Raw genomic sequence first — 14,450 nt, 5'->3', positions numbered from 1 at the left:
TAGAACACTGGAGAAACTCTTATTGACTTCATTGGGAATAACTCCCAGTAGTAAACATTGCATCTGGTAGTAGGTATTTGCTGCTAAGTGCCAAATTCCTCTTTATGATATAGATGTAGAACACAAGTTCATGTCACTGGGAGTTATGCCTGTGTATCAAAGTAAAATTTGGCCTTTTTTTTTTTTTTTTGTTCACTGACCTTATATAAAAGGTGCATTTTCCAGCTTGGCAAGAGTGAATTAAACTGGGCAACATTTTGGGTGTTTTTGATATCTGCTAAATGAAGTGAGCTTCCAACTCATCGCATTTACTCAAACTCACTCAGCTCCAGTAAAAATTAAAATGTTCCAGTTAATTGAACAAGATAATTTAAGGCTCAAATTTTTCCTGCTTCAAATCTCAACATTTTTCCTATCTGAAGGTGGAGAATATGCACTCTCCTGTAATTCTTTAGAATGCCCTGAATACTTAATAGCTATGGGCCAAACTTATGCCCTGACTCTACACAGAGATGTGCCAGTGTGGATTCCCACTGAAATAAATGAGAAGTCACATGGAAAGTGGATCTCTTGAAAATTATAAAGGAAAGTACAAAAAAAAAGTTTGCAGAACCTTTCTGAATGAGGTTGTAGTCCTGATATAAAATAAAAAATTGTCACGTACTTTGATATATGGAGAAAGTTTGGAAGTGCTCAGCTGAGACCCAAAATAATCTTAACGTCAATATATGGAACATTTTCCTTTCTGTTGCTTCCTGAAAACTGAAAGATAGTATTGAGGTTTGAATATCTGCCCTGGGTCCTCTTTATTTCTCAGGGCCTGATCCTGGAATCCTTACATAAATCCAAAGAAACAATCAACAACAACGAGTAGGAGAAGTGGTCCTTACTTATGGGAATAGAGCCACTGAAGCCAACACCAAATTTAATAAACCAAGATGAAGATTTAAGGTTAGCCTTATCTGAAACACACAAGTTTACTCACAAGAACCTGTAAGGTCATGTACCCGTGATCTGGATTAATTAGAAGTTATCCCTAGCATACTGTTTTACATAAATGGCTTGATACCTATTCAAGAGACCACTTTTTAATGTATGATATTGCCAAGATCGTGATCAGCAGGGACACTCAGTCTAAAAGGGAGAAGTCTTGATTTTGGAATATACTCCACCTAAAAGGTCCAAAGAAGGTAAAATCTGTTCATCTTGAGGGTGCATGGCAAAGCCCATCTAATTCTCCCAGGCTTTTGGGGAGGGAGGAGCATGACAAGGTTAGTAATAGGATGAGGATTATTTTTGTTCATTTTCTTGGTTGGTTGTGGGGGTGGGGGGTAGACGTTTTATTTTATTGGGGTGAAATTGCAGGATTTATCATTTTCTAAAGATTATACTTTAAGTACATGGCAGAGGCATCAACAGTCAGGGTTAGGCACCATTTTATCAAATTGCACAAATCACATTAAAAAAAGTTCATAAATATAATAGTTTGCCCTATACAGGTTCACTGAAGAATTTCAAAGCACTTTCCTAGCATTTATTCTGGCCTCCCTTGCAAGGGAAAGAGCAGGGACAGCATAGGCAGCCCTTTTCCACTGTTTTAGATCTGTGAGAGGAACAGCCTCATGCCACACCGTTAGCAAAATACCCAATTGAAGGTGTCTCTTGTGCCTGCCATATCCCTGTCGCAGAGGTCCAAGGAATGGTGAAAGCACAAGCAGCACCCAAGCACATGACACACCTGCCGCTGCTCCTGTGTGCACACTCCCACTGCTCCTGGAAATATTCTGTACACCTGTGTATTCTGCAGGCAGATTTCCTCCAGGCACTGATGTGTGTGGTTTTCTTCTGCAATTCCCTAATTGATTGTGGATGATACAGCCACAGGCTGACCATAATTAAGTTTCACACCACCCTGTGAGATAGGCAAGTATTATACCCATTTTACAGATAGCGGACTGCATGAAACACAGAGCTATTACACACAGCAATATGATGCTGGAGACAGGAATAAACTAAAAACTATACACATAAACTAAACTATAAAGTCAAAAACAATGCATAAAACTTGCCTAGTTTTGTTACAAACTCAAACCTCAGCACAGGTTTGTCAAACAGTTCACAAACCTGTTGCATGAACCTGGGATGATTTAGGGTTTCAAAACAAAAGCAGGTGAAATTCAGTGGCTCAGACAGTCTCAGTTTGAGTTTTTATTCAAATCAGAAGTTCAAAGTATAACTCAAACCACCAACCTAGAAAAGAGACCTGGGGAGATATCGAAGACAGTTCAATGAGGTTCCCTGCTCAATGTTCAACAGCGATCAAAAAAGCTAACAAGATATAAGTTTGCGTAAGAAATGGGATGGAGAGTAATATGGATAATTTTAAAATACCCTTATTTAATTCAATGGTGTTGTCTCATCTGGAATACTGTGTACAGTACTGGTCACCATCTCAAGAAGGATATGACAGAGGGAGGTTCAAAAAAAGGTGACAAAAATGGTCAAGGGCATGGAAAAACCTTCCTATGAAGATAAACTTTAAAAGACTGGGATTATTTAACTTGGAAAGGAGATGAAGAAGAGAGGACATGATGAAAAAAGTGTATAAAATACTGAATGGGCTAGAAAAGGTTGTGAGCTTCTGTTCTCCCTGTCTTATAATATGGAAACAAGGGCAATTTACTAAAATCAAAAGGTGGCATGTTCAAAATGAGAAAAAGGAAACACTATTTCACACAACATGTAATTAAACTGTAGAATCCAGCTGGTCGAAAAGTTTTCCATCATTTTCCATCAAAAAATGCAGTTTAGTCAAAATAAAAACATTTCATAGGAACGTGTTGATTTCAATTAAAGTTTTTGACTATCGTGATTCATTTTGTTTCAAATGTTATAGTCTATTAAGATATGAATTGAATTATTTACATATTAAATATAACATACTATAAAGGCAAACATGCTTTGATGGTCCTAAATTGACATTTTTCAGAATTTGTATTCTGCAGGAAATTTTGGCTTTTAATTGTGCTTTGGAACATTATTATTTTAAAATGTTCGAATTTTGTGCAGAAATTCTTTTCCCTGACCAACTCTACTGTGGAACTCATTGTCACAAGACATTGTTGAGGCCAAGTACTTAACAAGATTCATAAAGGGACTGAACATTTATATGAATATTAAGAATATCCAGACTTATCATAAGTAATGATAGCAACATTTTTTGAAAGGATATGAAGCCTCATGCTTCAGTGCTTCAACTATGCGCCAAGTATTATGGGGGGCAGGTGATCCCACATCTGCTGACTACAGGGTTCTTAGACATTCCACTCAATCAAACAGTACTGGTCACAGTCAGAGACAAGATACTGGACTAGATGGCATGCTGGATCAGATCCAAAGTCCAATTCCTATTATATGTTTTCAGTAAGAATTGTGGATACGGAACACTTCTGAAGATCAGTATCACAAACAACTCAATTCTGTACTGTTCTAAATGGAATCCAGGATATCTGGACTTTGAGATCCCTGTTCTGTACACTGTATTAGACTAAAGGGAAGATAATTTCTGGAATACTGTGGAAAATCTCAAAACATTCTTGTGAATGGATGAAAGAATCAATATCAAAAGAGTTTGGTAAAACGCTGGCTTTTTATAGCCAAGAATCATTTTGGTTACCAAATTTGAGATAGAGAAACTAGAGCTGGAAGAGTAGTTAGCAGAACAACATACATTTTCAGTTCCTTTCAAAAGTTGAAAAATCTATTATTCAGACACGTTATGGAAAAGGCACATACTTGCATGGAGTTCATAAACTAAGCATTATTCATAGCTCTTTCAGATGATGAAAAATGCAGAGTAGGCTGATAACACAACTCGGGTTTCTGCTAAGTATTGCAGCATGAAGAGGTTGCCTTTCAAACAGGACCTAAAGTCAATTAGGTCCATGTAACTGTTCAAAATTCATTAGAAAGACCTTAGTTAAGCTTTGGTTCCATGCATGCTATGGTATATGATAAGATAGCCTAGAGCAACAGCAGCAGTCTGGTGGCACTTTCTAAAATGTTTCCAGTACTTGAAAGCAGTTGGATTTGTTAAAATTTCTAAAAGGATTATATCAGGATGAACAGGTTTTTTTCTTTTTTTACTTTCTCCAAGCCAGTACAATAATATTATATAGAGCTTTTCATCTTCAAAGATCTTTACAAACCTTAGCAATTCACAATAAGTTAATAGTTGTAAAAATATAATAAAACACACTTTTGTTTTCTTGCTAGATTTTTCTCTGTTAGTTGTTGGAATTAACTGTAAATGGCAATAACTTTTCTAACTGGAATTGTTCTGCAATTTGAATGTTAAACTCATTGCAAAGAGAGTATGGACAGATCTCACATACAGTCACAAACTGAAATAAATTAACAACTTCAGACTCTGCTAACCCCAATGAAGGACCACAGCTCAGTCTTCTCTTTAGTGTATACAGCTAGTTGATTGCTGTTGTCATTATTTCAATCATAAGCAGGAATAATATCAGAAACAACAATAGAAAATGTTTCACTTAACCAAAATGAACCACATCTAATGTCTGTAGCAAATAAAAAACATGAAGAAGCCATTTTCACCATTCCCCTTCTGTTCATTTCTTAACAGCTGCTGTAAAAGAATCTTTCAACTCTCTCAGGTACACCTGAGTAATTCTACCACTTAATATTAAAGGTTCAATCCTGCCAACTGGCTAGAGCCCTCTGCTCCCACTGACTTCAAGGGGAAATTAAGGCACCCACCAACTGGAAGGATTACATCCTTCGGGATTCCATTTGAACAGGACATTACACAACTAGTCCCACTGACATAAGGGACTTCTCAACGTCAGAAAGGGTATCTGAATCCTGCCCTTACTGAAGAAGTTCTGTGCTCTTGAAGATTCCCAGGCACCTCTGCCTATTTATTTCCAACAGCATGTAAGAAGCTCAAAGACTGATAGCCCAATCCTGCAGACTTTACCAATGCAAAATTCCTATTGAAAGTTTTACATTTATAAAGTTTGCGTGATCTGGCTCTACAGAGAGCTTTCTGCTCTCAGAACTATTCCAAGTGTCCCAGTTTCAACACTCTAACACAGCTAGAACTTGTTTGAAGCTAGAGAAGGTGGTCAGGTTTTAGATGGCATTAATACCATTTCCTAACTGAGGCCTAATCCTGCAAGTCCTTCTCACACTGACTAGTACTTAGTATTTCCAATAAAGTCAATAGGATTACTTGCATAAGTAATTAGGCCTTCAATAGTATTGCTGCTGCAGGGCCAAAGGAAGGAGTCTCTCAAATGCCATTTGCTTTTTTTAATTTAAAAATTATGAAACAATTTGCACTTTACAATAATGGAGAAATGATTCAATACCAGAAATCATGTACTTTTTCTCGTTTGTTTGCATCACAGTCAGAAGAGGTTTTTAAAAGATAGAAGATACTGTATAGCAGTGGAAATAAATCTTAATGCAAAACCACCAAACAAATCAGGGTTATTCTTAACAATATCACTTAGTCCTTACAGAACACTTTACATCTTCAAAGTGCCCTGTGACCGTTCGTTCATACAATACTCCCATGAGGTAGGTATACATTATTATTCCCATTTTACAGATGGGAGCCTGAGGCACAAAGGTAAAGTAACTTTCTCAAGGCAGACAATAAATCAGAGTCCAAGCAGGAAAGGAAACTCAGGCGTTCCTGGCTTGCAGGCCATACCTTTTAACTTTGTAAACACCATGGAATCTTTGGTATGGCTGAATGAATAGCAGACCACATACCTACAATAATAAAGAACAGGAGAGCAGTTTAAAAAGTCCGCAAAGAAAAAGCCACATACTTCCTTCTCACAAGCCTGCTCCATGTTTGTCTGGCAGTTGATTCCAATATGGAACACTAAGGAACAGTTTCTGACCTCCTAGTCTAATTGTTTTGTGCCAATCTGGCAGCACAAAGGCCAGAAAACCACCTTAATTGTCTGCATGGGAATTCCTCCTTTGTAAGGGGAATCCCTGGGTGGCATAGGGACTCTAAACCACTCCTGTATATCTCCATGGTTCAAGGGCATGGGAAGAGACAAGAGGGCATGACTGGAGCCATAACTGCAGTTTGGCTATCCTGATATCCTTGGGCTACACTAATGTGCAACAGAAATTAGATCAGTCCCAAACTAGTCCCAGAAGCCAGATCTCACAAAAGATGGCACCAAATGCCCCACACCTCCTGGAGCAGATGTAGCTTAGGGTCTGCATTTAAATGTTATCAGGCAGGGAAATTCTTAGTACAGGAGCTGTAAGTAGAAGCATATTATGTTTAGTTTTAATACTTACACATGTTTTAATTTTTTACAGTCACATTTCCAGAAGGGAGTGAGACAACATTACTTCCAGCACCTAAAGAGGATTTTTAGACCTTGTACTAGAGTGATTTCATTTCCACCTCCACAAAATTGCTGATTTTTGTGCTATGCAAAAGATTTGAAGTTTGTACAGTATATGGAACACATGCTATCATTTACTTGGCAACACAAACTTGCTTTAATCCAGATGAAGAATCAAATTAGCAGATTGATTTGAATTAGCCCCTATAATTTACTAAGAAGCAGAGTTTCTTCAGCTCTTTCATTTTTAGACTACTTGAGAAGAGTAAGAATCCTTTCCCACGGGCCACCTCTTCTCTCCCAGTTCCACACTGCATGATTTTCAAAATATTTGAATCTATAGACCACCAGGAAAGGAACAACATAGTTAAAATCACTTCACTAAGGAGCAGATTTTGTAGTGATAGTCAAGCAGAACTCCCAGTGGTGTCGGTACTGCAGGATTTAGCCTTAAACATCAACAAACAGATATACACCCAAGAAAGATATTCAGTCTCCTTCCATATTACAAACAAACATTGCCCAGAGACCATATTGTAAAATATCACTTAGCTCTGCCAACCACATTGTTTAGCTGTTTCCAATGCTCCTTTTGGTACCAAAACTGTGCAAGCTCACAGAATGAGACTAAACCATATTAAATTGTCTAAGACCTAGATATTCTACTATATGTTTCAGTTTTTAAAAAGCCTCCAAACACTTCACAAGCATTATTCCTTTATATTCTTAATGACACACAAAAATATTAAAAGTGCACAAATAGGTAGTGCAAATAAGGATAATCCCATGTATATTTTAGTACTTATTCTTCAACCAACCTTTGTGTTGAGAGGAACATGGCTAGTCTGTTATTTAATTAATATCTAGGCTCAAAGATCACCCTTTGCTTTTCTTTAATTTGATAAAAGAAAAGCCTTCTTTCTGGATTAACACAAATATAAAATGGAAAGACTGTGGAACATAAAGGCCATGGGTTGCATTTTGCACTGGATAGGTTCTGGTTGAATGAGATCTGGGATGTGTGCCAAATTAATAGAAAAAAAATCCTGTTCTTCCTCTCCAATAGCCACAATGTTCATTATTAAGAAAAGCATATGAACCAGAGGATTTGATTTTAATAACACCAATGTCTTCATTAATCTGTACTTTCCATTTAGCCTCATTATTGAGTGAATGCTGAGTTAATGCAGCACCTATTATTGTTGGATTTTCCCTGGAAAAAAACCCTCTTTTCCCTCTTCTTTTATCATTCATTCAAGGACTATCAGGTGTGGGTGTCATGTTTTTAAACAGGCCGATGGCTGTCAATGGCTGTTTTCTTACCTCTGATCTGGGAGGCTACGTTAGTAATGTGCTGTCTACAAAGGAAATGGAAAGCACCCTCTCTCCCCGCAATAAAATAGCTTTTAGTTCAAAACCATATTTATTTTGGTGTTTTTTAAATGCTGTTATGTCAAGAGACCTCTCACTATCACCTGCAACTGAGCTGATCTTTCCTAGATGTTCCAGGGGCCTCCTTCTAAATCAAGAGCACTGATAGCCAACACTGCTTTGTATCTGCCGAACAAATAGTGGCCTTTTGTCGAGCACAAGTTCCTAAACAAACTTAATCTCTCTAACACTGTGACAGATGACATTTAGATGTCCTTGTTACCCTTAAAATGAGTTTTATTGACAATCAGAGAACAAAAAGAAGGCCCAGATAAAGCCCAATGGTTTATAGGCCTGCTAACAACATCTTAGTTCTTAGTGCAGAGGGTGTAGAGAAAGCCTGAAGTTGCCCCCATTTTCCCCTGCTTTGCTATATCACCATGACAACAGATATAGAAATCACTTAGTGACTCCTAGAAAGAAAACACAGTGACACAGTACCCCTTGTATGGCGAATCAAACTAAAGCCTTCATTCAAATGGCTATTCAGCTTGGGCATTCATGTAGAGGATGGGGTGGATTTTACACAGGTAACAACAACAGAAAGGCCAGCAAGCACTCCAGCCACAGCATATGGTAAAGTCTCTGTTTAATTAATGCATCCTCAATAGAATTTATCCATTTTAAATTTGTTTTCTTTTACTTGAAACATCATTAATGTAAAGGGCAACATTAATCAACATCTTGCAACTTAAAAGGGCATTAAAGAGTGATCTTTTTCCCCCCGTATGCAAAAGAATCTTTTCAAGTAGTTTTGCTAACTGCGTCTGATTCAAGGCACATTCTAAGAGTTCTTCATCATAAGGCAAATCTAGAGAGGCCTCTACTGGCCAGTCTCACTATGTGCAATTTTTTATTTGTAAGTGACTCAGAAAAGCAAGTAGTAAAATGACGACAAGCTTTTATCTTAAAGTTGCATGCAGAACAGATTACTGATAAATATATTGCGTAAAATACAGAATAATTGTGATTTTTTTCTTAAGCCATCACATGCAGTATACATTTAGTTTTTTTTTTTTAAAGTAGGGAGACTATAAAGGTTTATCCCAGATGTGATGTATGTGCCCCTATGACATTTTAAGGTATTTTAAGATTATATGACTAAAATGAATGAGTAATCATTTTTCTTTGTGCACAGGACACCCATGTAACTTTGGGAATTAAAACCATTCTAATATGGATTTTTTTGCATGCAGGTGGCATTTCATAGGTGCATTTCTCCTAGCACAAGTAAAACATACATCAAAGCTCAAATAACTTAAATTGAGAGCACTAGAAAAAGAAGTTATGGAAAACCTGGAGAAGCAGGGTTCCATGGTGACAACACAAAGACGGAAAACTTCAAAATCTTCCATTTGGGTTCCTGTAAGTAGCATTTAACATTATGAACAACCATGTATTTTGTGCTAATAAAAGTATCACCAGTTCTAGCTCAAAATAAGATTGCATTTCCTTCTTTAAAAACAAAATTTGAAGAGTGAGAAACATTAAGATATTTAGAATTAAATGCATAGACTTCTTGTTTCTTAAATTTAGTACAAACCATATGCCAGGGTAGAAGCACTTGTGGGCATCAAAACAACCCAGTAGCCACAGAAGATGTAACTCACTGGAGATTATCTGTTTTCCTTAAGTGTTGAAACTTCCTATCTAAACAATGACGGGTTAAACAGACATATCTTTAACCTAACAGAAAAAGGCATAACAAGATCTGAATGGTTGAAAGCTGATGGTAGACAAATTAAGACCAGAAATAAGGGGCACATTTTTGACAGTGAGCATAATGAACCACTGGAACAACTTGCCTTGGGATGGGAAAGAGGTGTCATTTAGGCATCTAGTTAATTTAATGTACACTGTCAAGCATCTTTAAAAAAAAAAAGCACTGCAGGCCTGAGGTTGCCACCTTGCAGTCCCGGCAGTGACACCTACTGGGACAAACAGGGTCTGAAACAGCTATAAATTTCTTCTGGCTTTGAAAGTACAATGTAAGCTTTACTCTGTAACGATCAAGTACCACAAGTTACAGTATTACAGTTTATTTAGAGACAAAACTGCCTCTTTCATTACTGAAGCAATAAGGGAAGCAGGAAAAAAACCCGTTAAATCTCATCAGTTTAATTAAAACAATGAGGAGGCCGGTGGCACCTTAAAGACTAACAGATTTATTTGGGCATAAGCTTTTGTGGGTAAAAAACCCACTTCTTCACGAAAGCTTATTGCCCAAATAAATCTGTTAGTCTTTAAGGTGCCACCGGACTCCTCGTTGTTTTTGTGGGTACAGGCTAACATGGCTACCCCCCTGATATCCAGTTTAATTAGGAAAGTGAAGGAGCCAGTAGCCATGTGAATAGACAATATAATATGCTACTGTCATCTACCAGATGTCACACAAAAAATATTACAGAGTTTGTAAGTCATTCCAAGAATGGTACCTTCAACAGTTTGCTAAACAGCTACATATACTGAATATGCAAAATATTGTATGTTACCAGAAAAAATTCTTAGGTGGTTTCCTATGAACCTAAATGTTTTATATACACTTTGACATACAATCAGAAGCTAAAATATTCCTATAATTATTACATCGGCAGCACCACAAATGTCTATGCCACTTTATTGAACAAATAAAATACATGATCTATTCCCTAAAGAGCTTACACTCTAAGATCCAATCCTGCAAACCACTGATCACATGAGTAGTCACTATTCATGCAAACAGCTTTATTGAAGTTAGTGGAAGTATTTGGATGAGTGAGGACCAGTCATAAGAGTAAGATTTCACAGGATCAAGCCCTAAATTTATTGAGTGAAAACTGACAAAACTGGGTTGCAGGGAAGGATAACATAAATAAGGTAACATAGTTGTATATGTTTGGAATGGTCACCTATTGACGGCTCTGGAGTTTGTTTGCTTCTTAGAAATGTGTTTGTATCATTACATGACCAATTCTTTTAGTCAAGGTCTTTGTCTTCCTCTAGACCCTTGTGGCACCAGCCGTTCCGACAAAGGTCAATACAAATACTACGTATCAATCCAGATGTTCAGCAACCCATGCAGGCCTTTGATGCCAGCCTAATAATAAATAATAATAAAACAGTTTTAAGAATATTGATTGAGTGCATTTCATAGCGGAATCTCTGGAATGTAGTAATTTCCTGGAAGAGACAGAATGACCTAGTGAAAGTGCAAGGAGAACATTTAAATTGGTTGATTTTTTTAAAGTTGTTTTAGTTTTGGGGGTTATTTTTGTTTGTTTTTTACATTGACTTCACTAGCTCTATTTTAAAAAGTTACTAGATTGTGAGCCATCAGTCAATACATTTTTAATGTTAAATGAACTTCCATGAAATAATTCTGTGTGCTACGGTAATTAGAAAGTGAACTAATAATTACAGTCTAACAAGTGCCCTTGTGCATTTTTGATATCAGACAGGCTGGAAACCTCATGGAGAATTCCACAAGGGACTGCCATACAAATGACCTGGAGACCTGTTTTCATGGATGAAGCTAGGATAGCATTTCCGTCATGATCCTCTGACAGATATGCAATTCACTTATTATAATGAAAATCTAGAATTAATAATTTGGAAGCTATGCAGCCACAAAGAGAAATTTAATCACTATTTAAAACATGTTTTGGTTTTTTTTCAGCACACCTGTAAATGAAGTAGAATGCACTGTGCTGAAGAGGGAGACCAGCATAGAAAATGTTTATATATAAAGCTATTTCCTAATTTATTATTTTTTAAAAAAAGCCCAAAGGTCCTAACTATAAATCACTTTTACACTTGTAAGGAAAAATTTCTCTATCTGGTCCCAGAACATATTAAATATGCAAGGGAAATATAGTATGTGGGCTATATAGGACATATATACCTATTGGAAAGAATAACATTTAAAAATACTTTTTCATGATCATGCTCTGGAAACAGGATATGCAGAACTGTTTACAAATAAGTTACTTTTAAATATAAATTGAATATGAAATATGATCCAGTCTAGAAACATACTGGGAATGAATCCACAATTAATGTCCAAAGTATAGAACTCTTACTTCATTAATTACATATTGATATATGAGATACCACATGTTTGCTTTATGGTATCCTCATACCATAATATTAATATGTTAAATGAGAAGGACAAAGTAAGTTAATGGAAACATAATACAGTAACAGAAAATAAATGACAGTAAAATAATGGGTACAAACTAGAAGCAAAATTCTTTGGATTGTACCTTCACGGTTAATTTGTGGCAAAAATTAAACCTCTGGGGAGAAAGAAACTAAATGAGGAAACTGCAAAATGGATTAAGTTTTCCTGAATACCTGAACTAGTAATGCAGTTAATATCTACAACAGCCAGGAAGATGGACTCTGTTTTTTTCCCTTAGAAAAGTCCATCAACCCTTTTCAGGAGGGATTTGCACTGTATAAAGCTCCAAAGAGCCCAAGTGCTGACAGAGGAAAATGGTTTCTAGCAGCACAGGGCAGCCTCGGCAGCCCATCAAGAGCAAAACCACATAAGAGAGCCAGAGGCATATCCAGAGCTACCAACACAACTGCCTACAAAGCTGCCAAGGAGACAGAAGCTGCTTGTGGGAAAATATCACTTAGTTTTAGCATCTGGGTCCTATGATTATTATCCAAAGAGAGACAGAGTGGTAAGCTATGGTGAGATAAAAAGCACCTCATTCCTCCCTTACCACACACACACACAAATCTCTTTCCCCCCAAACTAGATACACCCTATATAATTTATTTCAATTTTGGCCATGTTTTGAATCCATTTCTACAGACAGCTTTGGTAAAGGAACACTTGCCCACACTTAGTGTATGAGACATAGTAGGGCTATTTGTTACTGTTGTTATGTTTGTCCTGAAATGTAAGCATGTTTACAGTAGAAATGAAGTCCCAGCTCTCTTGCAGGTAATCCTAGGGAGTCTAAAAGGCTCAAGGGAATCCCAAACAGGGATGCTTTAAAATGAACTTCTGCTCCTGTCCAAATACATTAAAACAGGGTCAAATATTTAATCTGATTTTTCCTCATTTTCGGGAAGAGAACAGACCCCAAATCCCTAACAGTTCTAGTATCAATCCTCTCCTGTATCTCACTTTTTTTTTTTTTTTTGGCTGAAAGGAAGAAAGGACACAGAAAAAGAGGGGTGCTCTACCCACTTGTCGTTTACCGTGTGTGAAAAAGAGAGATAGTGTTTTTGCTGGCTAGTAAATAAGGCAAAGTAAGAATTTGCTTTTTAAGGTGACAAATGCAACAACAACAACAACAAAAACCAACTTAAGGTAATATAAAGGCTGGAGAGATGTTATGGTTAGTTAATAGGCCCTAAGTTCCCAGAGTTATATCCACAGTTGTGCAGACAACTGTGCAATCAAAAGCTTTTGGATAATGTACAAACGTTTCCATATTCAAGCTACATCTTCACTCTGTGGAAGAAAATGATTTCTGTTTTAAAATATATGGTATTATCTTCTTACAATAAATTCATGTTTTTTTCTGCAGAACTTTATGAGTAGAGCTTCAGTATAACCTGTGTTGTTGTCAGAATTGCAATGAATACATTGCAAACTATTGAAACAAATCAGGACTGTCACTCTACTTCATTATAAGGAGAGTTCATTTATATGTGTGATTCCCATAAGGGGGATTGCAACATATCTACAGTGTGGAGTCACAATTTCAAATAGCATGATATGTAAAATGCAATCTATTGGTATGTTTTGAAAAAACTCAATTTTCCTGAACTGCATCTGAAGTGATTAAAGAGTACAAGTAGTTATTTTAGTATATATTTTGAAGTTGGGCAAATCTGTGTGGGTATACATACAGATTCAAATTTAGTGTTTTAAAGTAAATGTATAGAATATTTTTACTGAATAGTAAGTATTTCCAGTGAGGAACAAGGGTCTTACATTAATCTAAACAGAAACCATGGGAATATCTGGGATCCACACATATATTTAAGAGTATAACTGGAAGAAAATATCCAAGGGAGACTAACCTGTAACATAAGAGGAACTACAGCCTGGAGTTACTGTATAATAACCCAAGAATCATGGATTCAATGCCACAATCCATTTTTTGTTTTGTTTTGTTTTTTAGTTCTCACCAGCAGAAGATACTTTGATTCTAACGATGGACTCTTTTGATTGATGGACCATTTGATAGAATGTTACTGAGAGATTATTATTTCTGTTCCTGTGTAAACAAATACATTCCAAAACCCATTTAAATGTATAGTATTATTTATACCATTATTAAACAAAATGGCAAAAATATTATTAAATTGTTCCATCGCTTCCCTTTTTATTATATAATATCAAAATTCAATATGAACATGTCTAAATGCAAAGCGAGGCTCAGTTCTTAGAGAAAGCTACTGTACATATGACTGGCATTAGTCACCTTACCCTAGAAGACAAAAGGAGAAGTAAATGTGAAAATATGTTGTATTAAACAAAGAAAGGTTTTTAAAAAAATCATTTGCAGGTATTGCTTGTGCTTTGTGAATGCAGCTTTAATATGTTTAAAAGATGAGTATGAAAGATTGAATTTGATATTTCTGAACATGTTCATTTCAAAAGAAAACATA

The sequence above is a fragment of the Eretmochelys imbricata genome, chromosome 9, assembly GCF_965152235.1.
Source record: "Eretmochelys imbricata isolate rEreImb1 chromosome 9, rEreImb1.hap1, whole genome shotgun sequence".
Classification (NCBI taxonomy): domain Eukaryota; kingdom Metazoa; phylum Chordata; order Testudines; family Cheloniidae; genus Eretmochelys; species Eretmochelys imbricata.
Note: the sequence above shows the minus strand (reverse complement) of the source record.